The sequence below is a fragment of the Podarcis pityusensis genome (assembly GCF_964106645.2).
Source record: "Podarcis pityusensis genome assembly, chromosome: 3".
NCBI lineage: Eukaryota > Metazoa > Chordata > Lepidosauria > Squamata > Lacertidae > Podarcis > Podarcis pityusensis.
In genome coordinates, this window is record NC_138026.1 from 11185256 (window position 1) to 11210002 (window position 24747).

At 43.8% G+C, this 24747-nt stretch overlaps 1 protein-coding gene across 5 annotated transcripts in view; it reads right to left on the reverse strand.

The window, feature by feature from the left end:
* LOC308473634 (uncharacterized protein) overlaps positions 1-24747 on the reverse strand; it is a 197663-nt gene that overhangs the window by 8880 nt on the left and 164036 nt on the right. For 2 of the 5 annotated variants that reach the window (XR_013984115.1, XR_013984117.1), the window contains 2 exons: positions 19760-19827; positions 18965-19434 (listed from right to left, as the gene is read on the reverse strand). The exons of 1 other annotated variant lie outside the window; for it this stretch is intronic. The gene's annotated coding sequence lies outside the window, so the exon portion shown is untranslated. Of the gene's footprint in view, positions 1-18964; positions 19435-19759; positions 19828-21659; positions 21795-24747 lie in introns of those variants that run through there. 2 more of the 5 variants (XR_013984116.1, XR_013984118.1) reach the window with 2 other exon arrangements.

Consider the following 24747-nt stretch of genomic DNA (forward strand, 5'->3'; position numbering starts at 1 on the left):
AATGTGTGGGGTTTTTTTTTAATCAACTTCTTTAATGGTTATATCACAATTTTGGAGGGTCTCACTCAAATCAAGTACACTACTTGCAGTTACATACAATGCACCCATTCAGAACGACAGAGAATTTTTATTATTATAATAATAAAATATATATTCTATAGGAGGCTGCTGTTTTGTAGCTCTGGGATTTACCCAAGAGACCCCTTCACATCTGGATATATACTGTATTTTCTCTGAAAAGACCTTTGTCTGTATATTAAGCATATTTGGCCTAGAACATTAAAAAAAAAAAAACCACCAACCCACCATACCCTGGTGATATTCTATAAGAACTAATCAAGGATTAACATTACAGACTCAAGACAGGAGTAATTCTGTTTATCCTTACACAGACACCACCAAATGCCTGCTGTACACAAAACTCATATTCAAGTCTTTCTCCTAGGTCAACAAAGATGAGGCAAGTTAAACAGTACCTTGGGGTCTGGGGAGTCTGGCATATTTTCTGAGCCAATTCATTGAAACTTGGGTACCTTCTGAACACCAAATTTACTTCATCTGGGTACACTTGAATGCCAACCAATCTGTGCAGGCTGTACATGTCAATGTTATTTGTTATGTTTATAGGCTCCTCATCTGCCAAGGAGCTCAAAGCAGCTTCCACATGGCTTAAGGCAGGTGTGGCCAATGTTGGGTCCTCCAGATGTTGCTGAGAGACAATGCCCATCAGCCCCAGCAAGCATGGCCAATGACCAGGGGTAATGACCAGCAGGCATCCCCAAACTCCCTATACAGCAGGCACAGGCAACTCAGCCCTCCAGATGTTTTGGGACTACAACTCCCATCTTCCCTAGCTAACAGGACCAGTGGTCAGGGATGATGGGAACTGTAGTCCCAAAACATCTGGAGGGCTGAGTTTGGGGGCACCTGATCTGGAGGGTCAAATGTTCTCTACTCCTGGCTTATGGTGATTCTCTGGACCATCTTAGTCTCACCCAAAAGCCTAACCATGATGGCTGTCAGCATACATCTACTGGTATCAGCCGTGAAAGCTGCTATGAGTGTACCCTACACAGTGCAGCCCCACACCAACATGGTGCTATTAAACAAGCTGCAAATCCAGCGGTGACAGAGAGACAACAAGCAATTCTTTGCAACATGTTTTCCACCAGCTACATCATATCCAGACAACTTGCTTAGCAATTACACATGTCAGGGACTAATCACCATGCTCACTGACATTGCTGATAACATTTAATCCATTCTCAGAAGCCTGTGTAAACCAGGAGACGGCAAGCTGTGACCTTCTGGATGGACTACAACTCCCATTGTCCTTGTCCTTTGGCTATGCTGGCTGGGGCTGATAAGAGGTGGAGTCCAGCAACGTCATCTGAAGGGTCCCAGGTTCCCCATCCCTGGTCTGAACCATAGCTGGCAACCAAGCTTGCTGTGTTGCAAACAACAACAACAGAATCAATCACTCGGTCGCAAAGTATTTGGTGTACTTGAAGGTTTAGAGGTACTCTCATTTTCCTACTCCTGTTGAAATACTGCCCCTCAATGAGGCCAAACTTAGATTCACAAAATGTTTAGGGGTATGCGAACCACTGCGTACCCCAAGAAAAAAAGCACTGCTTGAAAGCAAATGTGTGGAGGGGTGTGTGTGGAGTTCAGATGCAAATGCCGCAATCAGATGTTGCAGGTTTTGCGATCCTCAGGATCATGGTTCTAGCATCTATGCTTTTTATGAGCATGTAATTTTACCTGCTCTTTCTTGAAATTTAGTTTTAGGGTGAACAAAGAAGGGTTCTCCTTTCTGGCACCATGAATTCTGACTCAAGTTCACTGCTCCCATGCCACCACTCTGCCCTTTTCTGCACATTACACTGCACAGCTGCACCCATACAACTGCAGTAAGGTAAAAGGTAAACAGGACACGGGTGGCGCTGTGGGTTAAACCACAGAGCCTAGGACTTGCCGATCAGCAGGTCGGTGGTTCGAATCCCCATGATGGGGTGAGCTCCTGTTGCTCAGTCCCTGCTCCTGCCAACCTAGCAGTTTGAAAGCACGTCAAAGTGCAAGTAGATAAATAGGTACCGCTCTGGCGGGAAGGTAAACGGCATTTCCGTGCGCTGCTCTGGTTCGCCAGAAGCGGCTTAGTCATGCTGGCCACTTGACCCAGAAGCTGTATGCCGGCTCCCTCGGCCAATAAAGCGAGATGAGTGCCGCAACCCCAGAGTCGGTCATGACTGGACCTAATGGTCAGGGGTCCCTTTACCTTTACCTTTAAAAGGTAAACGTTATAGCTGCATGCTGATGTCCTGCGTAAAGAACAGCAATGCTGGTGGAAGCAACACAGTGATGAATCACATTGCACTTGAGGCATTGGCATTTGGGCACAATCTTACCCTTCCCACAAGGGCTTCCACAAAGAAAAGGACTGAGCTCATAACCTTCATTTAACTGCAACAGTGGATTTGATTGCCACTGAAGGTAAATATCATTTAATGTCTAGGAATATGGATGGGAATCGACAGAAAACTGCACTGGAACACCAAAGACGATCCAGAAATTCAGCTGAATTGTGTTTCTGACAAGTAATGTGGATATTGGTTAGAAATGGGAAAGGAAAGAGCAAAAATATTTTCTACATCATATCGCACCCAAATCATTTTATTTACCTCTGTAAGGGATGCGGGAGGCGCTGTGGTCTAAAGTTAAACCATTGAGACTAGGGCTTGCTGATTGGAAGGTAGACAGTTCGAATCCCCATGATGGGGTGAGCTCCCATTTCTCGGTCCCTGCTCCTGCCAACTTAGCAGTTCAAAAGCACGTCAAAGTGCAAGTAGATAAATAGGTACCACTCTGGTGGGAAGGTAAATGGCGTTTCCGTATGCTGCTCTGGTTTTGCCAGAAGTGGCTTAGTTATGCTGGCCACATGACCCGGAAAAACTGTCTGCGGACAAACGTTGGCTCCCTCGGCGAGTAAAGCGACATGAGCACCTCAACCCCAGAGTCGTTCGCGACTGGATTTAACTGTCAGAGGTCCTTTACCTTTACTTTTAGCCCTCTGTAACATCCAAGTAACTTCTATGCCACTAAAACAAATAACGGGGAAAGGCCCTTAGAGAAATTTGGCCAATCTAAACGTTGACATAATCTTAATAGATTTGTGTACCTGCTGTAGCATAGCACCTCATGGCAGTTATGTGCAAGATGGTCTGACCAAATATGACAATGAAACATGCATGAGAGCGTCAATAAAGATAGGAGTCCATTGTCACTGGGGAAGCACATCTTGAGCAGGAATCTCCAACTACAGAAAAGATAATGCCACCTAGTGGCTATATTAGAAACTGAGTTTATTGCTTTATACCCAACCGCACTGTACATACTTCATTTCCAACAAGACTGAAGACAGTTGCCATCAAATTTATCAGGTGTGCTGACATAGTGGGTGGCTTCAAGATGGGTGGTTTAATGTGCAGACAGGTCACCGAGATATTGAAAATGGATCATTGGTAACAGGATTGTTGTTGTTGTTGTTTAGTCGTTCAGTCGTGTCCGACACTTCATGACCCCATGGACCAGAGCATGCCAGGCACTTCTGTCTTCCACTGCCTCCCGCAGTTTGGTCAAATTCATGCTGGTAGCTTCGAGAACACTATCCAACCATCTCATCCTCTGTCGTCCCCTTCTTGTGCCCTCCATCTTTCCCAACATCAGCGTCTTTTCCAGGGAGTCAGAATGGAGAGGTTTAATCTTCTTGCAGTCCATGGGACTCTCAAGAGTCTCCTCCAGCACCATAATTCAAAAGCATCAATTCTTCGGCGATCAGCCTTCTTTATGGTCCAGCTCTCACTTCCATACATCACTACTGGGAAAACCATAGCTTTTACTATACGGACCTTTGTTGGCAAGGTGATGTCTCTACTTTTTAAGATGCTGTCTAGGTTTGTCGGTAACAGGATTAATCTGGATTAAATGGTGGTGGAGGAACATGGGCTGACATTTTGACACAGACAACATTGGGTGGACTCCCTGGAAAATCTGCATGCTCGAGGAGCATTGATCCTATTATAAACACCCATCTGGAAGCACCCAATGTTACTGGTTACTTCAGCACACCAGCGCAACAAAACAAGTTCAATGAGAGTTTGGAAGCTTGGTTCCAAATTCGGACATTTTAAAAACGGAATGTGACAACATAGATAGGAAGGCTCAGGACTGGAGAGCTACATCAAATGCTTCCAATGCATTGGTTCAGCATAACATAGAATTTATAATTTGGGCGAGTGGCGATTGAGGACACAAATATTACTAATACCATAAACAAATAGCAACCCAGCAACCAACCATGAGAATAAACTTCCTGCATTTTCAATAAGCAAGCAAGCAGCTATGTGTCCAAAAGTATATAGGAAAGAACCTGAACATTCTTTCTGGGTCCCTATCTGTTCCCTGACATCACCTTGCCAACAAAGGTCCATATAGTTAAAGCTATGGTTTTCTCAGTATGGAAGTGAGAGCTGGACCATAAAGAAGGCTGATTGCCGAAGAATTGATGCTTTTGAATTATGGTGCTGGAGGAGACTCTTGAGAGTCCCATGGACTGCAAGAAGATCAAACCTCTCCATTCTGAAGGAAATCAGCCCTGAGTGCTCACTGGAAGGACAGATCCTGAAGCTGAGGCTCCAATACTTTGGCCACCTCGTGAGAAGAGAAGACTCCCTGGAAAAGACCCTGATGTTGGGAAAGACTGAGGGCACAAGGAGAAGGGGACGACAGAGGACGAGGTGGTTGGACAGTGTTCTCGAAGCTACCAGCATGAGTTTGCTCAAACTGCGGGAGGCAGTGGAAGACAGGAGTGCCTGGCGTGCTCTGGTCCATGGGGTCACAAAAGTCGGACATGACTAAACGACTAAACAACAACAACAAATCTGTTCCCTACCTCTCTCCAAGTTGTCTATCTGTGTTTTTACCCTGATCATCCTTACTCTACTGACCTCCTTGCCCCACTCTCCAGAGCAGTCTTGAATGACCTCACAGCATCCCCTTGTCCACTGATATTTCTGATGTGTCTGGTGCTCCTCAAAGAAATCTCAGAGTTATGTTGACTTCTCCCACTATACGTTTACTGCCTTCTTCACGGAACTCTGTTCTCTCTCCCTTTTTTTGGAACTCCAGCTCTTCCTCAACACCATCTCTTGCACCTCTCCCACCTGACTGCCTGTGCTGAAGACTGGCAAAATCTGGTTGGAATTTTCACCTATACACTTGGCCTTCTGTGTTCTCCTCCCTTCTCCACCTGACTTGTAACTCACTGTCCTAGTTCCTGGCCACTGCCAGTCCCCTGATGTGCTATATGCCTGTCCAAAGTGGAATTCAACCACAGATCTATTTCCTGAAGAGCTACATCAAATGCTTCCAATGTATCTCCTATGAAAATATTTAGCATTAAAAACCCCCCACTTAGAATGGAATTTGAGAAATTATACATCAATGGCATTCGAATAACTACACTAGGAGTTTCCATGCATGCACTTGGGCTTTTTTGCTATAGCCTCCATGCCCCTCAAAACCTCATAGAGATCTTCTGAAGCAACATATGACATATCATTGGAGATACAAATGGATATCATGCAGGACTCCTACAGCCAAGCACATGCACATTGCTCTGCTGTCCTTTGGACCACATCAGTGAGGCTGAGAGGAGGGTCTTGTCATCTGGGCAGCCCAGGACCTCCATACACACTGCTTATGCACCATGGAAGGTCACTTTGGTGCTGCTAAGGCAGCGGTTTGACTTCACTCCTGGAGGTGCACTCCATTTTCTCTTGAGTCAGACGGATACCAACAACAGAGAATATACTGAATTTCCTGGCCGCAACAGGCAACTCATCTTGTGCCACACACTCCTGCAAAAGTGGGAGACTTTGGGGAAGTCCTGAAAGGCACACAGGAGTGCTTTAGTGCCTGCATGTATGGGGATCTTTTGGTCCTGCACAAACGCAGAAGTTCATCCAGCTCAACCAAGAAAGAAGTGAATCATTAGGAACAATAAATCAGGAATATGCAACATATGACTAATGTACTTATATAAATATACACAGTTCAGACAACCACAAGATAATAGCTGGTGAAACACAGCAAAATATACGGATGAGGGTTCAGAATCTAAAAAAAACAAGCAAACCACACACACACCCTGAGCAATGACCAACAGCACACTCCTATGCATGTCTGCTTAGAAGTAAGTGTCACCGTATTAAATTTGGTTTACTCCAGTGTGTGTGTGTGTGTGTGTGTGTGTGTGTGTGTGTGTGTGAAAGCAGCCCAACAGATGACCCCTTTCATGCTATCCTCATCAAGAACCAACCTGAATGCAAAGTTTCAGCAGTCTGCATATACCATAACATGTAACAGTTAAGTCAAGCAGCTTCCCATTGCTGTTGAACTGAACCACTTCTCATGTATGTGCTGAAAAGACACGCTGATTGTGCCAGGAAACATATAAAATAACAGAGTCTTGTGGCTCTTTAAAGGCTCATGACAGTATTTCCCAAGAACTGCACTTCTCAAGTGAAGTATTTACATTCTTAGGACTAATCCCTATATTTGACATTGTTGGGGCTTGCACATTGGCACACGGAATACGGAACTGTTTACTTGTGGGGATACTGCAAGTATCAGCCCCACAATGAAAACAGGCTATTTTAGGGGGAGGGCAGAAGATCACAGTCTCCAGGACTGCTAACCTATACAGATTTCCCACTATAAATAAGCAAGGCATGCTACCAACTGAGTTAAAATGATATAAAACTGACTAACAACACTAGGAATCGAAAACAAAAGCACATCTAAAAATCAGCATTAAAGCAAACTCAGAATAAAATTATTTCAACCCCGACCCCCTCACGGACACCAAAGGGCCCTGCCACAGGCTTCTGAAATGTTAAATGGCTAGGTTGTGGGACACACCCCTGAAAGCCCCAGGGGGGCAGACAAGACAGGTGGGGTGCTGTTTGTTGTAGGTACAGATAGCTTACCCAGCCCCTCAGCTGCCTGTTGTAACCCCCACCTTTAATCCAGATCTACCCTTTCCATGGAAAATCCAGTAAGTTAGAAAAACCCGCCACCTTGCTACCAATGACTCAGTTGTGTCATCTCTATGTGTGATACTAAGGCCCATCTGAAAGAACTGCAGCAGCTTTTAATGGTTTTCAAAAGGTGTTTTATAAATTTTAAAGCCCAAGATCTATAACAAAGAGCTTCCTTCAGTGGCACTGCTTTATGCAGCTTCATAAAATCTGTGAAAGGAATTTTATATATGTTATGTTACACCAACTAGCATAGTGGGGGTAAAAAAGGTAAAAAGGTAAAGAACTCCTGACAGTTAAGTCCAGTCACAGACGACTCTGGGATTGCAGCGCTCATCTCGCTTTACAGGCCGAGGGAGCCAGCGTTTGTCCACAGTTTTTCCGGGTCATGTGGCCAGCAGGACTAAGCTGTTTCTGGCACAACGGAACACTGAAACCAGAGCAGTGCACGGAAATGCCATTTACCTTCCCACCAGAGTGGTACCTATTTATCTACTTGCACTGGAATGCTTTCGAACTGCTAGGTTGGCAGGAGCAGGGACCGAACAACGGGAGCTCACCCCATCACAGGGATTCGAACCGCCAACCTTCTGATCGGCAAGCCCAAGAAGCTCAGTGGTTTAGACCACAGCGCCACCCGTATCCCATAGTGGGGGAACTTTGGCTTAAGAAAAGTCAGGATCCTAACACTACCATGGGCATGTAATGTGCAGAAGGGAGGGTTAGGATAAAGTGCCCAGCCCTGGGGCTTGTGCAGGCATGATTGTTCATCTGGACCAGACCAACATCCCTGGAGCTACCCAGCCAAACAAGAAAGCTACTATGTAAAACTGAGTCGTAAGGGGCCATGACATGCTCTGAGACTGCAAAAAAATGGGGGGGGGGGACAGAAACATGGAATTCTTCTCAATTTAATGATCTCATTAATAGATCATTAATAGTTTCCCAGCCTCTTCCAAACGAACCCTTAGCACATCTCAGTAAATTCCTGTGTTTGTATTTATTTACTGTCCCTCTGCATTCACCTGTCAGACTAATCAAGCTTTTCTTTTTCAGCTTGTCTTTTATGGATAAATGTATGGATTATATCAGAGGATAGAACATACCTTTGAGCTTTCAAGTAGGCATTTAGGACACTGATATTTCTGCAAGCATTTAACAATATTTACTGGCTGCTTAATAAACAAAAAAAACCCCACACAACTTTTATGCAATTTACATGAAACATTTAGAAAAAATATTTTAGAATTTTTTGTTCTATTGCTTTTTCTGCTCTGCTTCTTTTAATATTTAGCTCTTTTGTGGCCTTTTTAAATTATGATGCTCATTTGTTGCTGTTGTTCTAAGATATTCCAGGTCTGCATTGTAGAGAAAGGCAGAATATACATTTAATTATAACAAAACTGAAAATCTCTTGCAACAAAGCAAGCTATTAGAGGTCCTGTGGCACCTTAAATACTATCTAATGCATTATTGCATAAGTTTTTGTAGATGCGAGTTCAACCTGTCAGATGCACAAAGCGAAATCAGTAGGCAAGGTGGGTATACAAAGGAGAAAACTGTAAGGTGGGAGTTGAATGGCAATGAGATGCAAAAATTACAGTGAGTGATAATCAGAAATTCAAAATGAGCTAAACAGGCACATCTCAAATCTTTTACAATAGCAGAATGGGATGGAAGTGAGAGCTGGACCATCAAGAAGGCTGATCACCAAAGAATTGATGCTTTTGAATTATGGTCTGGAGGAGACTCTTGAGAGTCCCAGGGACTGCAAGAAGATCAAATCTCTCCATTCTTAAGGAAATCAGCCCTGAGTGCTCACTGGAAGGACAGATCCTGAAGCTGAGGCTCCAATACTTTGGCCACCTGATGAGAAGAGAAGATTCCCTGGAAAAGACCCTGATGTTGGGAAAGATTGAGGGCACAAGGAGAAGGGGACGGCAGAGGATGAGATGGTTGGACAGTGTTCTCGAAGCTACCAGCATGAGTTTGACCAAACTGCGGGAGGCAGTGGATGACGGGAGTGCCTGGCGTGCTCTGGTCCATGGGGTCACGAAGAGTCAGACATGACTAAATGACTAAACAACAACAAGCAGAATGGGAGCCATTGCTGAGATTATTGTTAACACCTGCAGTGGGGAACCTAAACAGTCAATGATAATAGATATCCTGGCATTGGTCAGCTAATTAATGCATGTAGTATGTTTTAAAAAAATCCTTTGTCTCGATTTGACCTACAAGTGATGACAAGGAACATCTTGATGAATTGTAATTCAGCCGTTTCATTTTGTATTCATCCTTTGAAGTTTCTTTGTTCCAGAATGGCCACCTTAAGGTCAACTACAGAGTGCCCTTGGGAGGCTGAAATGTTCTTCCACTGGTTTGTTTTCAACAATTTCACTGTCACCATAAAGCAAATTGTTATTTTGCTTTTCGGGTAGGATGACAAATGTAGATTGGCCGGGTGGGAATGCTCCAAGTTCTAAAGTCAGTCACTAAAACTTGTGAGAGGTAACTGGTACCGTGTTCACATCACCCAGTTTCCTAACCATGATCATTGCTCTGCTTCCCATATTTCGTTTGGACAAATATTGTCTGAAACCATCAGTCCAAGTATTCCCTACCCACCTCAAAATGTCAGCCTTTTAAAAAAGGTACATTTGCACACATCAATCCATTCACCATGGTCACTAGCTATTTCCCTAAATTGTGAGAGGCGTGTGATGACGCTGTTGCTTCAGACATCCAGAAACTTCACTGTGCTAACAGAGGATCTTTTTTCATGTTTTGAACCACATCTCTATTTTCTTTTCTTTTCTTTTGTATTCATCCTTTGAAGTACATCAAAGCGATTTCTATGGCTAAGTGATGATTCCTATTTAAAACACAAAATAGCCAAATGCACAAGTTCAAGATGATCATTTACATAAAGGAGCATTGCGCAAGGATAAGAAGGAAATAAGGCAACATTGTGCAAGATTAACAAGGAACAAGTGCTTTCAGTTATCAGGTTTGGGGCAAGTGAGGTCTGTACAAAATGGCTGCACTTCACTTGAATCAAAATGGAACAAGCCTATTCGTGCTTAAAATCATAAGGGCTGGAAATATATATATATATAAAATACTGATCACTGGTGGAAAGCCAACAGAAGCTGAGGAACATTCATAAGGGATAAAAATAAATCAGTGTATGAATGTCCAACTGGGGGATGGATAGAACCAGGCACACTGCAGGAGACATGATAGCAATGAAAAGAGACCTATTTGTTGGAGCATGGGATGTTGGTGGCATTGTGCTCTAAACCACAGAGCCTAGGGCTTGTCGATCAGAAGGTTGGCGGTTCAAATCCCTGCGACGGGGTGAGCTCCCATTGCTCAGTCCCTGCTCCTGCCAACCAAGCAGTTCGAAAGCACGTCAAAGTGCAAGTAGATAAATAGGTACCGCTCCGGCGGGAAGGTAAATGGCGTTTCCGTGCACTGCTCTGGTTTGCCAGAAGCAGCTTAGTCATGCTGGCCACATGACCCGGAAAAACTGTCTGCGGACAAACGCCAGCTCCCTCGGCCAGTAAAGTGAGATGAGCGCCGCAACCCCAGAGTCATCCGCGACTGGACTTAACAGTCAGGGGTCCCTTTACCTGTTTGTTGGAGACATTTAAGGAGAGACACTGTTATAAGTGTTCATAAGCCTCTGAACCAAGATGGGCAAGCTGGTGGGCTTGGTTTTAAAGTTTAGACTTCTAGAGTTCTTTGAGAGTGTCAACAAGCACGTAGAAAAAGGTGACTCCATCAACATTGTGTACTTGAGATTTTAAAAAAGCTTTCAGTTAGATCGCTCACTAGAGACTCCTAAGTAAGTTTCATCGTCATGGAATAAGAGAATCAGAAACTGCTTAAAGAACAAGAAGCAGGCAGTAGGAAGAAACCGACATTTCCAACAGTGGAATGTAGCAATATATATGGTATTAAGACCAGTGCTTTTCTGTAATTTGTTAATAAATGACCTGGAGTGCCCAGTGAGGTGGTTGAGTTTGCTGATGACCCCAAATTGTTGTAGGTGGTGAAAACAAAAAGGGGTAATGAGGCTCTCTCCAAACTGGGCAAATGGGAATTAAAATGGCAAATGCAATTCAGTGTAAGCAAGTGTAAAGTGATGCACATTGGCACAAACCCCCCCCCCCAACTTAACAATATATAATATATGGGTCTGAACTGGCTGTGATGGACGAGGAAAGAGGTTTTGGAGTCACAGCAAACAGCACACTTGAAAAGTGGACCCAGTGTATGTCGGCTTGAAAAGACAAAATCCATGTTAAGGATCAATAAGGAGAGGACTGAAAATAAAACCCGCAATCGCATAATGCTGTTACACAAATTTTGGTGTGGCCACACTTTGAATGTTGTGTTCTGTTCTGGTTGCTGCACCTCAAAAAGCTTATTGGTATGAGCTTTCGTGTGCATGCACACTTCTTCAGATACGAAATGCACAAGAAAGCTCATACCAATAACAAACTTAGTTGGTCTCTAAGGTGCTACTGGAAGGAATTTCCCTCCCCTTTTGTTACAAAATGTAATGCAATTCAAAAACAACAAAACTCTGAATTATAAACACCCAGGTTCAAAAGCAGTTTAAAACATTTTAAGCAATTAGGGCAATAATAGAAGCAACAAAACCTACTACACAATATCCCAACCCAAAAGTCTGTTCAGCTGCCTCAGCTTTTGTAGCTGGAATCAGTCAGGGCCCGGCTTTCCCAGGCTAGGTGGAAGAATCCTGCAAGGCAGGGAGCAGATCCCCACAAGACTCATAGCTCAGCGGATATTATATGGAGACTTGCAGGACACTTTGGAAGATGCGAAGCTAGTAGAAATCTTCAACCGAACTGAAGCACTCCAGGAATAAATTTCACAGGGCTGTACACCTCATTTGCAGTCAGATTATAAATTCTGTGCCATTGCAGACAGATATATTTACTTTAATATATTTTATCTTGAATATCAGAGAGCTGCTTTGGAAGGCAGCTATGCTCACCACTATATCAGAAAACATACCGGAAATGGAAAATATTTAAGGAATATATAAGATTATACTGCAAAAATGATACCATCTTAGCAGAACTGGAATGATACTTGTGAACAATAGATAAATGAAATATATATCATAGTAGAATGTATGAAAAAGGATACAAAACAAAACTGCGCGATAATACCATGGCAATATAAAAAGTATAACGAGAAAGTTTGGAAGTTTCTTGCAAAAAAATAATAATTATTTGATAGATATGATGTTGTATAAATCTTTGGTTTTTTCTTTCTTTCTTTTTCTTGTTTTTTTCAAACTTTTCTTTTTTTCCTTTCTGTATTTAACTTTGTTATACTTACCTTCGTTGTATGTTTGTATGTTTGTATTTTAAACCAATAAAGATATAATATTCAAAACAAAGAGCTGCTTTGGAATGGCACGATTGCAAGGGCTTACTGAAGGGACAAAACTTACCCAACATCCACTGGGTAGGAATGTCACCGAATGTCAAATATGTGCAAACTCAGCTGATGAAAATTGACAACTCTGAAGCTGGCTTGGGGAAGACCTATTTTTTCTCTCCCCACTCCACTCGTGGAGTAGACCAGAGAATTGGTGCTGATCTTGGGGAACCAATCTCCCACGGCCAGATCGACTCAGAAAGGTAGAAGCAACCTTAGCACAAAACTAACCCACGAAGTCTCGCTCCAAAGAGGCCTAATTTAGTTCTCCGGTACACGCTTGATGAATGGAGAATTTCCTCTCGAGACTAAATTACAGACCTCGTCAGGGTTGCTCTTTCATGATCTGTTATTTAAGACGTAATTTTCCAACAGGGCTGGAACACGCAGCCATAAGCTAGGATGGTATTTGTCGTTAGCAGCTGCCATACGAGCCCCATCTCTTCCCACACTCTTCTCTCTCCCTCCCCTTGAGAGCCAGCCATTGCCTCAGCACACAAAAAAACCCACCAGGCATAACAATGGATTGGCGAGAACCTCACCAGAGAGACAGAGACCTTAATTAAACCACAAGGATGGCATTTGTGCACCTTCCCTTGCACCCAATTCGCACAAAGTGGTACCGTGTCTTGTTCGAACTTGCTGAGAAGCAAGAGGCGAGGAGGCTCTTTCCCCTTCAGACACAGATGATTACAACCTTGTGTCAAACTTTTTCCCCTTTGGCTTTAATGCAAGGCCTGTGATCCTCCTTTGGTTTTTTGAAGTGTCAGAGACTGTATAAACACAGCACGTTAATGTTTAGTTGACCTAACGGCTACTGGGAGCAGAGGGATTACACTGAGAACGCCCATATCTCATTAAGCACCACTGTCACCTGCCTTTTTGAGGTCATTATTGGCTAGGCCCTTAAAAATGAAAGCAGGAGATCATTTTAGCCGCTCATTAATGGCTCTGGGTGGGGGGAAGGGGAAGCGTGTCTGAAAATAGGCTACCATTGCGACTTAATAAAGAAAGGCTTGCATGTTTTTTAGCTTGTACCAACTGCAGTTTAATCACAAAGTGCTAGTAGGAAGTGGTGGTAAAGGTAAAGGGACCCCTGACCACTAGGTCCAGTCGTGGCCGACTCTGGGGTTGGGCACTCATCTCGCTTTATTGGCCGAGGGAGCCGGCGTACAGCTTCCGGGTCATGTGGCCAGCATGACTAAGCCGCTTCTGGTGAACCAGAGCAGCGCACGGAAACGCCGTTTACCTTCCCGCCACAGCAGTACCTATTTTTCTACTTGCACTTTGATGTGCTTTTGAACTGCTAGGTTGGCAGGAGCAGGGACCGAGCAACGGGAGCTCACCCCATAGCGGGGATTCAAACCGCCGACTTTCTGATTGGCAAGCCCTAGGCCCTGTGGTTTAACCCACAGCACCACCCAATAGACCCTTCTTCTTGAGAGCCAGTGTGATGTAGTGGTTAAGAGTGGTGGACTCGTAATCTGGTGAACTGGGTTCGATTCCCCGCTCCTCCACATGCAGCCGCTGGGTGACCTTGGGCTAGTCACACTTCTTTGAAGTCTCTCAGCCCCACTCACCTCACAGAGTGTTTGTTGTAGGGGAGGAAGGGAAAGGAGAATGTTAGCCCCGCTTTGAGACTCCTTAGGGTAGTGATAAAGCAGGATATCAAATCCAAACTCTTCTTCCTCTTCTTCTTACTAAATCCCCCAATCAATTTACATTATTGAAAGAAAACACAAGTTTTGGGTGAAACTGAAAGTCAAAGGTAAAATTGCCTATAGGAAAAGCTATGCACCTCTGAGAGAAGGCAGTTTTGGTCATGGTCAAAAGAGAGTTCATTTGTCCTTTTCTTTCTAGAGCAGAGAGGAAAAGCTGGCTCACTGCTTCCAGAGTCGAATGTGTGCCGGTGGCAAAGCAAGTCGATGCTCTGTGACGTTAACAAAGTTAATAAACATATACCACAATGTGTATTTTCTTATTATTTACTGGCTTTCTATTCTGCTCTTCCACAGAAGCCCAGGGTGGCACACAAGAGACACAAAACACAATCATGATGAAAGCATAGTTACAATAGGAACTAGAACCTATGTCAAAACTCAAAAACATGAAGCAACAGGCACAGCAAAATACTTCAGACTGTAATATCCCAATGCCCTTTGCTTTCAGCAGGGTGCACATTCAGTTTGCCTTCTTAAGCCCACCAGCTCGACTGTCTAGGGTTAGCACATCAAGCCCTGATATAATAATATCCCTCCGGATAGAAAGTAAGTTGAACAGACAGAAGGTGGGCTTGGTTTAGTTTTTACACTAAGCAGAACTGCAGTATCCAAAACCTGGATGTGCCAGATGACTGTGCCATTGTGCTAAGAAGAGATCACCCCAGCAACCCCATATTCCCCGTGAGAGACCTTCTCCCTTTCATAATAGGAGTTGAAAGGCAGAGACGCAACTGAGGTGGACAAGGTGGAGGAGAGTTTATGGAGCAGGCTGTTTTCAAATACAACCCCTTTAGAAAACTATTCCTCCCCCATTTCCTCCCAATTATTGTTCAAAGGGAGGCGCTGAAAGTTGCTTATTTGCCGACTCCAGTGAAAACGCATGCTGAATGTGGCAGGATAGGAAAACTGTCTGAAGGGGCCCATTTAAAAATACTAAACACATACTTTTTTAAAAAAGTACAAGTGTATCAGAAGGAAGAAGAGAAGAGGGGGGGATCCTCTTTTCCCAAATAAAGATGCTGCCGACTATTTTAATATGGAACAGTCAACCTGTATATACATGAAACGGACACGTTTCAAGATCAACAAAGGTTTCCTCCTGCTAGACGTGTGTCATCGATTCCAAAGACGTGCAAAACCCAGCCCCTTATTTTGACCATTCTGCGCAGTTCCTCTACGCAAGCTAGGCCATGTGCTCACTGGGCGAATGTTATGCGGTTTACTTAACTGTAGGTGTAAAGCTGGGGTAGATGGTGCGTAAGTGACGATGACCAAATAGTCTGAAATAATTTTCAGACATAATGCTGGTGCCGAGGCTGACACAGACTGTAGAGTTGCTGACAGGAAAGTATATGGCCCTGTAATAGCTTGAGAGGAGGGTGAATGAATTCCCTGGAGGTGCTATTCCCAGTCCCTCTGCATGTTGGAGCAGATAATTGTGTAGTTATATGCCCAATGGCACTTAGAAGGGCCCAGTTCTGATAAGCATCTATGGCATTTTTGCAAATGCTATAATATAATCTTCCCCCATTTTTTATTTTTTTTGTGTGTGTGTGTCCTGGGAGGTTTGAAGTATCTTGAAATACTGGGATAAGGTAGCGGAGAAATGGCTAGCTATGAACGACCGTTCCTTATAGCAGCCTAAATGCAGACATACGAGTAATCAAATGCACTATGACCATGGGGGTTTATGAGGGAGTTATCATGGAGTTAGATGTGCAAGAATGTTTGATTTAGGAATAGATTCTAGATCAACAGTGTTGTAACGTATTTGGCTTCAGGCAAACTCTTCATGTTGACGAGAAGAATCCATAGGCATCTCTTTTCTGAAATTCCGTATCGCTACCTCCCACATGAGAAACGCACGCTAATGCAGGTCTAATATGCAATTCACGAGATGTGGCTTTGAGGATTACAAACATTCTGATGTATTCCCGCCGTAAATGAAAATGTCATTGAATTAATACAAATGGATGCATTTAAAACTGACTACCACCATCAATCAGCAGTGGGATCCAGCCCAAACTGGAAATGATTAAATTCTGTGGGAGTATACAAAAAAACCCTAAAAACTGAATAAATCTTGCAAGTTTCACCCATTCCTCAAAAAGAAAAGAGGGGAAAAAGGGAGGGGAAGGTGGGGGGGGGAGAGGCTTTTTTTTAATTTTTCCAGGATCTGGCCCTTTAAAATAATGTCCCTTTGTTGTGTTGTGTACCTAACGTATTTCTCAAATATGAAACTAGCACTGATATTGACAAATATTCTTCTGGTTGCTTCTTTTACCCCACTGGCTAATAAGAACTCTAGTGCCCAGGGCTTGTTTTCTGCCAGAACCTCTGTCTCCAACAAATATAACCCAGCAGTGGTTTTCAGATGGATTGGTTTATTTGGTTAGAGCAATCAGACATCCTCGGTTTTCTCAGCCCTCCACCTTTGACTTCTAATTAGTCATAGCTATCCTTTCTTGCCAGCTATGTTGGTCTGAAGAACCACCAGAGCTGACTAATGGGACCAAATTGTTACACAGGTATCAAGCATGCAGTAAAATTCCGAAATTAACTTCTGTACTGAAATCAAGCGGGTACCCCATATTTGTTGTAATCCAAGCAGGAACCTCCACAAGTCTTGCTCTGAAGATGCCTGAGTTTTACTCACACCTCCAGCAACTGCATCAGGATATTTCCCAAGGAGACATCTGAGCCAATTTAGGTGACAGATTATTTTATGAAACAATATTTGAAGAATTAACATGTCTAAGACCAATCGGACAATGGCGGAACTATGTAAAATATGGGGATGGAATTTAGGTTATAAGGTTGAGGAAAATACCCTGAACACCATTTGGTCAAAACTGCCAACGAATCCCATCTCAACAAGACCAAAGGAAATTGTGCTTAGACAGGCATATCACTGGTATATAACACCTGTAAAGGTGGATCGTAGAAACAGCACTCTTAGCATGTTATGGGGGTACAATCAGGCTAGCACAATGTTCCAAATGTGGTGACCATGTTCAGTGGTGCAAGTTTTCTGGCTTTCAACAAAGCGCAACAATTGTTACTGACACTGCACATCTAGATCCAGGCCTAGCTCTTCTTTCACTTTTTCCTGAGAGAGGTTTATGACATTTTATCTTTTATCTGCTAGCAGCATCTGGTGTTAGAAAGCCCCCATCACTGGAAATATTCAGCACATTTTACAATATGAGACTACTGGTCCATTGTCCTAGGGGAAAAATTGACACAGACGTGGGCAGGGCAAAAGCAAGACGGACAAAGTTGTGGACATATCAGACCCATTTCTGCATTTGTAGCATAACAGAGAGACGCAGTAAAACCTCCAACTATTCAGAAAAAAATTCTAGCCAGACCCATTATCCAGGAATCTCATTTTTTGCATCAACCCCAATGGAAACGGAAATGCTGTGAACTCCCATAGCTCTCTTCTTTCAATGAGTCAAGAGAAGTGCACTATATTGTTGTGTTGTTTATTTGTATTATATTATCGGATATAATAGTTAAAGCTATGGTTAAAGCTATTGTTTTCCCAGTAGTGATGTACGGAAGTGAGAGCTGTAGTGATGTATGGAAGTGAGAGCTGGACCATAAAGAAGGCTGATTGCCGAAGAATTGATGCTTTTGAATTATGGTGCTGGAGGAGACTCTTGAGAGTCCCATGGACTGCAAGAAGTTCAAACCTCTCCATTCTGAAGGAAATCAGCCCTGAGTGCTCACTGGAAGGACAGATCGTGAAGCTGAGGCTCCAATACTTTGGCCACCTCATGAGAAGAGAAGACTCCCTGGAAAAGACCCTGATGTTGGGAAAGATGAAGGGCACAAGGAGAAGTGGACGACAGAGGACGAGATGGTTGGACAGTGTTCTCGAAGCTACCAGCATGAGTTTGACTAAACTGCGGGAGGCAGTGGAAGACAGAAGTGCCTGGCATGCTCTGGTCCAGGGGGTCACGAAGAGTCGGACACGACTAAACGACTAAACAACAACAACAATTGGATATAATAACATTGTATTGTGTATCTGGAAACACATTTCACATTTTGAAAACAGGGACTAAATCCAACGGCTGCATAAACTGGCAGAGGATTACACCGTGCATAACATTTCACGATTGCAACAGTGCCGTGCAAAAGGAGCTACAATCACCCGAAAGCTCTTTGAGCATGTTTTCAGCCTCTTCTAACTAAATAAAAAGCACAGCGCCTTAGCATTCTTTAAATCCCACATTGCAGCATTTTGTGAGCAGCAATACTGAAACAAAAACGACGAAGAAGAACCTAAAATCCTGATGACGGGCCCAGTTTATTCATGGAACAGATTGCTGCTGCTGGGCCTACCTCCAACACTGCAACAATCCTCATGCCAGTAGCTGCTTCGCTGTCAACTAAGATACTTCGAAATTTAGCTCCCTTAGGTTTAAGCATTCAGCTCCACTACTAAGTGAACAAGCAGCAACTCCCGCAGATTTCAGATTTCCTAACGGAACTGCACTGCAGCACTCAGGAACGCGGGCATAATAGCAGACAAGTGGATTCTTCTGAAACAGCTCCACCTTCTGGCCCCTCCTTGCCAAATAATACTGTCCTGGACGCATGCAGGCTGATACTGTTGCCTCAGCCCTTGGCATGGGACTGGGTGGGATGAGGTTTGTTTTTAGCACATGTTCCTCTGCCTTTAAAGGTTACTTAATCTGAGTCACATTTAATTGTCTTAAGGTAAACAGATGAATCATCTCGGGAGGAGGAGGGGGGTTTCACATCCAAAAGGTCAGGGGTTCAGGGTAGGGTTCTTTGTTGTTGTTTCTTCTTCAGAATTAAACGAAGGGAAACTGAACTGGTTGGAAAATTAAATTATTTTAGTTGGGAGTCGAGCAGACAGTGACTCAGATTTTTGCTTTCCTGCGCCTTTTACTTACGACTCTTTAACAAACAGGTATTGGGCCCACACCTGCCCGCCATGGAAAGAGCAGCGAAAGGTCAGCACACCCATCGAACAGAAGTGCTCTTGTTTCCCGATGGAGGAGCTCACTGGTTGACTACAGTCAAGGTTTTGATAGCCACTGCAGCTGCTTCCGGAAGTTCATACTAAGCTCACGTGCCGGCCTTTTGCCGTTTACCTAGAAGAGAGATTTTGATCAGCCCATGCAAGAACCCTGCTTTCCCCAAAAATAAAAAAGGAGAAAAAATAAAGGGGAAAGCACAGAAAGTGTGCTGTAATCACTGGAAATCCTGGAGGTTATTGGCTCTGATTTTTGTTCATGTTTTCGTGTATTTATTTGCTTCTTAAAGAGACCATTAACAGTTAGAGTTTCTGAGCACTGATAATGCTGATCCAAGTTACCCCCTGCACAAGAGTGCAGTTAGGGACAGGCCAAGAAAATCTCTCCAAAGTTTTTCTGCTGCAAACACTACTCCCATCAAGGGGAGCGGCGACACACCAACCTGAGAAAGGTAGCCCATCTGGGAGAAGGAACACTCTGGTCCTGAACCTCCACTGCCTTGTGGGATATCTTTGGGAGAAGAAGAGTTTATGGATTAAACCCTGCACAAATCTGGAGTGGAGTCCCTAAGACAGTTGGGTGGTGCCTTGTACGCCTCCTTCCAGCGACTCCTGAAGCCAAGCTGGTGCGAAACACACTGCTTTGCTTTCCTTTGGCCCACACCAGCGAGGTCTTGGCAGCCTAGGACCTCCATACACACTGGCCAGGCCTGCCCAGAGTATGGTGAAGCTAACGCAGCAGTTTGACTTCACCCCCGGAGGCACACTCCATTGTTTCTTGGGAGAGACAGATGCCAACATAAACACCTCTATTGCTAAAAGAGACTGAAGTTCAATGCTAATTCAAAATGATGGGATTTGACAAAATGATCAGATGTTGGGTTCTTACTTGGGCTGCCATTTGATAGTCAAAGCAAGTGCCTGGAAGTGTCCTTTCAGCAGAATTTTAGCCTGGTTTTTTTAGTTTTATTTTTAATCACAGTACGGTTTTTAGAATAAGCTCGGAGCTCACCCTGGTGATTTTACTTCCACAGTATAAGTCATTCCATGCACACTGTTTATGAATATTTATTTATACTTGGTGAATACTGATAAACATGCACGGGGGCAGCGGGGGGGGGGGGGGGAGAGAACGTCATCCAAATCTGGACTGAGCAACACTCCACTCAAGCAGAACCCAAAAATAAAACTCTAAAGACACAATCCTCAAATATCTGTAGAACTAAACAGCCAAAGAGGAGACCTGAGCAAACATTGGAATTTCCAGTTATTTAAATGCTCCAGTTTACAAGGGCTATAGCAAGCCAGGAGTTCAAAGATGGCCAGGACCCTGATATATGTACACCATACATTGAAACTACCCCCCCCCCAAAGAATCATGAGACTGCAAAGATTCAGGCCCAGCAAAACAAACGATGGTTTGTCACAATGTCTGATTCTGAGCTCGTACACTGCCGTTTCCTCTGCCTTCGGAAATTCAATTCAGAAGTCATTACAAACAAATTTAACAAACAAACAAACAAACAAACAAACAAACAAACAAACTGAACTATGTGTTTTTTCCCTTTTGTTAAAAGAGGCTTACCACAACGGTTGTTTTTTTAATTGTAAGAAATTAAAAATTATAACAAATCAGGTATTCATTTATTAAACCATTCATTTTTATCCACCATGCTTTTTCTTATTACTTAAAGGGAAACAAAACAAAACCGTTTCTTCTTCACTAGCCTTTGGACCAGACTTTCATGACCCATTTTCAATTTCCCTTATGCTACTCGCATGAAGTGCTGATTTCAGAGTAGATAAGAGCGCTTGCAGAATCTGTACCTCCTTGTTCAACGTAAAATACCTTGCCACCACAGGTGCCTACGAATTTTATGCTATTATTAAGAAACATAATCCTGCATCATGCAGCAGATTCACACATGCTGGGAGTAAAGCTCTCCCAGCGCTTTGGTTATCCAGGTGTCCAATACTAGTGTGAACAAGAAATCAGTGAGTTTGATATGGAGGAATGCTACAGTGCTGCTAAACGCAATAGAGAAAGCCATTTCTATGGACGTGTGTCTGGAACTCGCAGCACTTTCAGAACTCTCCATTTATATTGGTTTCCAGTTGTCCCTTCTGTGTGCTTGCTCCTTCCCCACAATCTTGCAAGCAAAAACAGCAGACACTCTCACAGGACGGGGCGGGGGGGGGCACAGAGAAAAAGGACTAATACATTCTCCTGTCACAGACTAGGAAAACAACACTCAAGTCAGTGCACCTAAAACATTTTGGAAACTCAGAAGGCTGCATAGCAACGCAGGGTCTGTTTGTGTTTACATTTTCGTTACCAGAGTTGCCTTGTGCTTTTTTCATTCCTGGCTTGCCTTTATTTATACTTGTTATTTGCAACTTTGGAGCTCTTCTGTATGTTGCCTTAGTCTTGCCTCTGTTAGTGGCTTGCGAAGGCTCTTCCAGACCAAAGACCTGGCACTGGGAAGATCAAACAAACACAGCTGCTTCTGTGTCACTCCTGCTGTTATCTGGCCGGCTGCTCCAGAAACGGTCTGAGGCACAGAGCAGAACCCAGTGCAGGTGGAGGAGACAAATAGCTTTGAGGCCAAAGGCAGTGCATGAAAATAGTTATGAATTAAATACCCATTGGCAGCGGCAGCGGCTGCTGAACCCAAGGGCACACGAGGCAACCCTTCCTCCCCCAGCCCCCCACTTAAACATTTTCTGTCACTCCAAGAACTTCCGCAACACAGCACTGAGCAGTGATTGTGAGCCTTGTCAGCAAATACAGATTCATTTCTAAGGGCTAAGTTGGACCTAATGGAGCAGACAGACACATGTGTAAAGCTCACATGTCTGCCCTGTTCACATAAAGAGTGTGTGTGTGTGTGTGTGTGTGTGTGAGAGAGAGAGAGAGAGAGAGAGAGAGAGAGAGAGAGAGATTTACACTTTACATAACAAGAAACATGCATGGGAAGTGAGTAAAACCAGCGTTTTCTAGAAAAAGGGGTGCTGGAACTCACCACAAACACCTCCCATGTTCTCTTAGAATGGCAATGGCACCACCTGAGTGAGTTCTTGCTGGGGGGGAAAGCCCTGAGTAAAACCCACTCCTTTCCCACTTTACCAGACCCTCCAACTGTCCCTATTTTCCAGGGACAGTCTCAGATTTACAGAAGCCATCTCAGTTTCTGATTTGATCCCTGAATGTCCCACTTTTCCTTAGGACAGCCATATTTTCATCAGAGAAATACTGGAGAGGATGGAGTTATGTGACCGCCGAGCAAAGGAGATAAGTAACTATACAACCTGTAAGCAGCCCTGTATCGGGAAGTTTTTAATGTTTAATTAGTGTTTTCTATATATTGGTGCTGGAGGAGACTCTTGAGAGTCCCATGGACTGCAAAAAGATCAAACCTCTCCATTCTGAAGGAAATCAGCCCTGAGTGCTCACTGGAAGGACAGATCGTGAAGCTGAGGCTCCAATACTTTGGCCACCTCATGAGAAGAGAAGACTTCCCTGATGTTGGGAAAGATGGAGGGCACAAGGATAAGAGGACCAGATGGTTGGACAGTGTTCTCGAAGCCACTAACATGAGTTTGACCAAACTGAGGGAGGCAGTGGAAGACAGGAGTGCCTGGCGTGCTCTGGTCCATGGGGTCACGAAGAGTCGGACACGACTAAACGACTAAACAACAACGACAACAACATTGGAAGCCACCCATGGGTGGGGGACAAAGAATTTTATTATTATTATTATGGAATAGGACATGTCTTTTTTCATCAGAGAAATGTTGGAGGGTATGCCTTACTCCACAGTGTTATGTTGTTGATATAAGTATAGAGGAGACCAGGGGGTAGAAAGCACTGTTGTAATTAGGGTGGCCAACTTTGTAGTCCTCTCTTTGAAGTGCTGCCTGGTCTAAGTCCAGTTTAGAGGTAAAGAACCAAAGGAAGGCTCTTTTTCTAAGTGAGGCCTTGAAGATACCCAATCTACAGCTAGCACCCACATAATGGACAGGTACGCAGGTCACCCCCCTCCCACTCTGGTGAGCTGTTAATGTAGTTTGATTTAATAATAGCATCTTGTTTTCTAAATTCAAGGATGCATCTCTGTGGGATGGGCTTTGCATCTCTACTGCAGGAAGAAACGCTAATCAGGCACTGCGGTCCCCAAACAAGCACCATACAAAGTGTGGAGCAATGCCTTCAGAGGTGCACAGTACTGGACTTGCCCTGCCCTCCATCTCTTCTCCCGAGGATGGAAGTAATGATCAAGTCAGGACAGACACAAATTCTTTTCTACTTAGGATCTGCCCTGACTGGGGTGGGGGAGGGCGCACGGAAAAGAGAGGTACAGATTTAGAAAAAGGCAGGAACCTGGAATTGTGCTTATGCACAGTTCACATTCTTCCTCAGAAGAGCAGGGGCAGGGCAGGATGAGGCCACTTGCAAACCAGAGATTCTTGCATCTCCCATAGCAGGTAGAGAAATTCTCACCCCATTTGGGGTCTTAAGAGCCCATTACAGGAACACAGTTTCTCTCCTGAAAACCATATCCATTTGTGCCCTCTTGATTCCTTTCCCCTGTTCCCTTTGCAGAGAGTTTTCCATACTTTGACCTCGACTTCGAAAGCACTCCAAAGGATTTCTGCAAGACTGATGTACAGCAGTACCGTCCCCCCCATCTCTATATAGACTTTCCACTGGTGTGCAAACAGATCAAGGTGGAAAAAGGGAACTTAAAGGTAACCAAGCAAGGTGGTAAATTGAAAGAAATCCTTTATGTAAAAAGGTGAACAGCTCTTCTTCTTTTTTTCCTTTCCAGAAAAAAAAAACTTGTTTCAAAGCCAGTATGCTTGGTCTAGAGGAAATGAATAGTTCACAGTTCATATGTAGCTATCTATCCACTTATGCAAACATTGACACGTCAATAAACGAAATTCAGGCATTGGATTTATTAATAGCATGCATTTCCAAGCCTCCAATGACTTTATATTTAAATTACTAATGATGACGAACATACTAATTTGTGGCTTTAGTCAATATAAATAGAGTTGGAAACCAGGACCATTTTAATGCGGGTATCTTAGCAGCCTAAGCAAAGCAATGTTTTTGACTTTTCAAATGGCTAATGCTTACACTGCCACACAGACCACAGCAACCACAAAGCCGACACACCAAGAGAGATATTCTGGTAAGTGTAGGAAATAGCGTAATTAAACATAACAACATGTATTGACAGAACGGTTGGAAAACCATGGTTTGCTGCTACAATGATGAGCTACAGTAAACCTTAAGCTTCTCAGTTTTCCCTACCCGTCTCCTATGTAACATCTGCAAGGAGAAGCTTTCTATTTTCAGCTAATGACAATTCCCCTTTGTGTCAAAATTTGTGTGATTTGTTTAAACATTGGCTAATAAGGACAC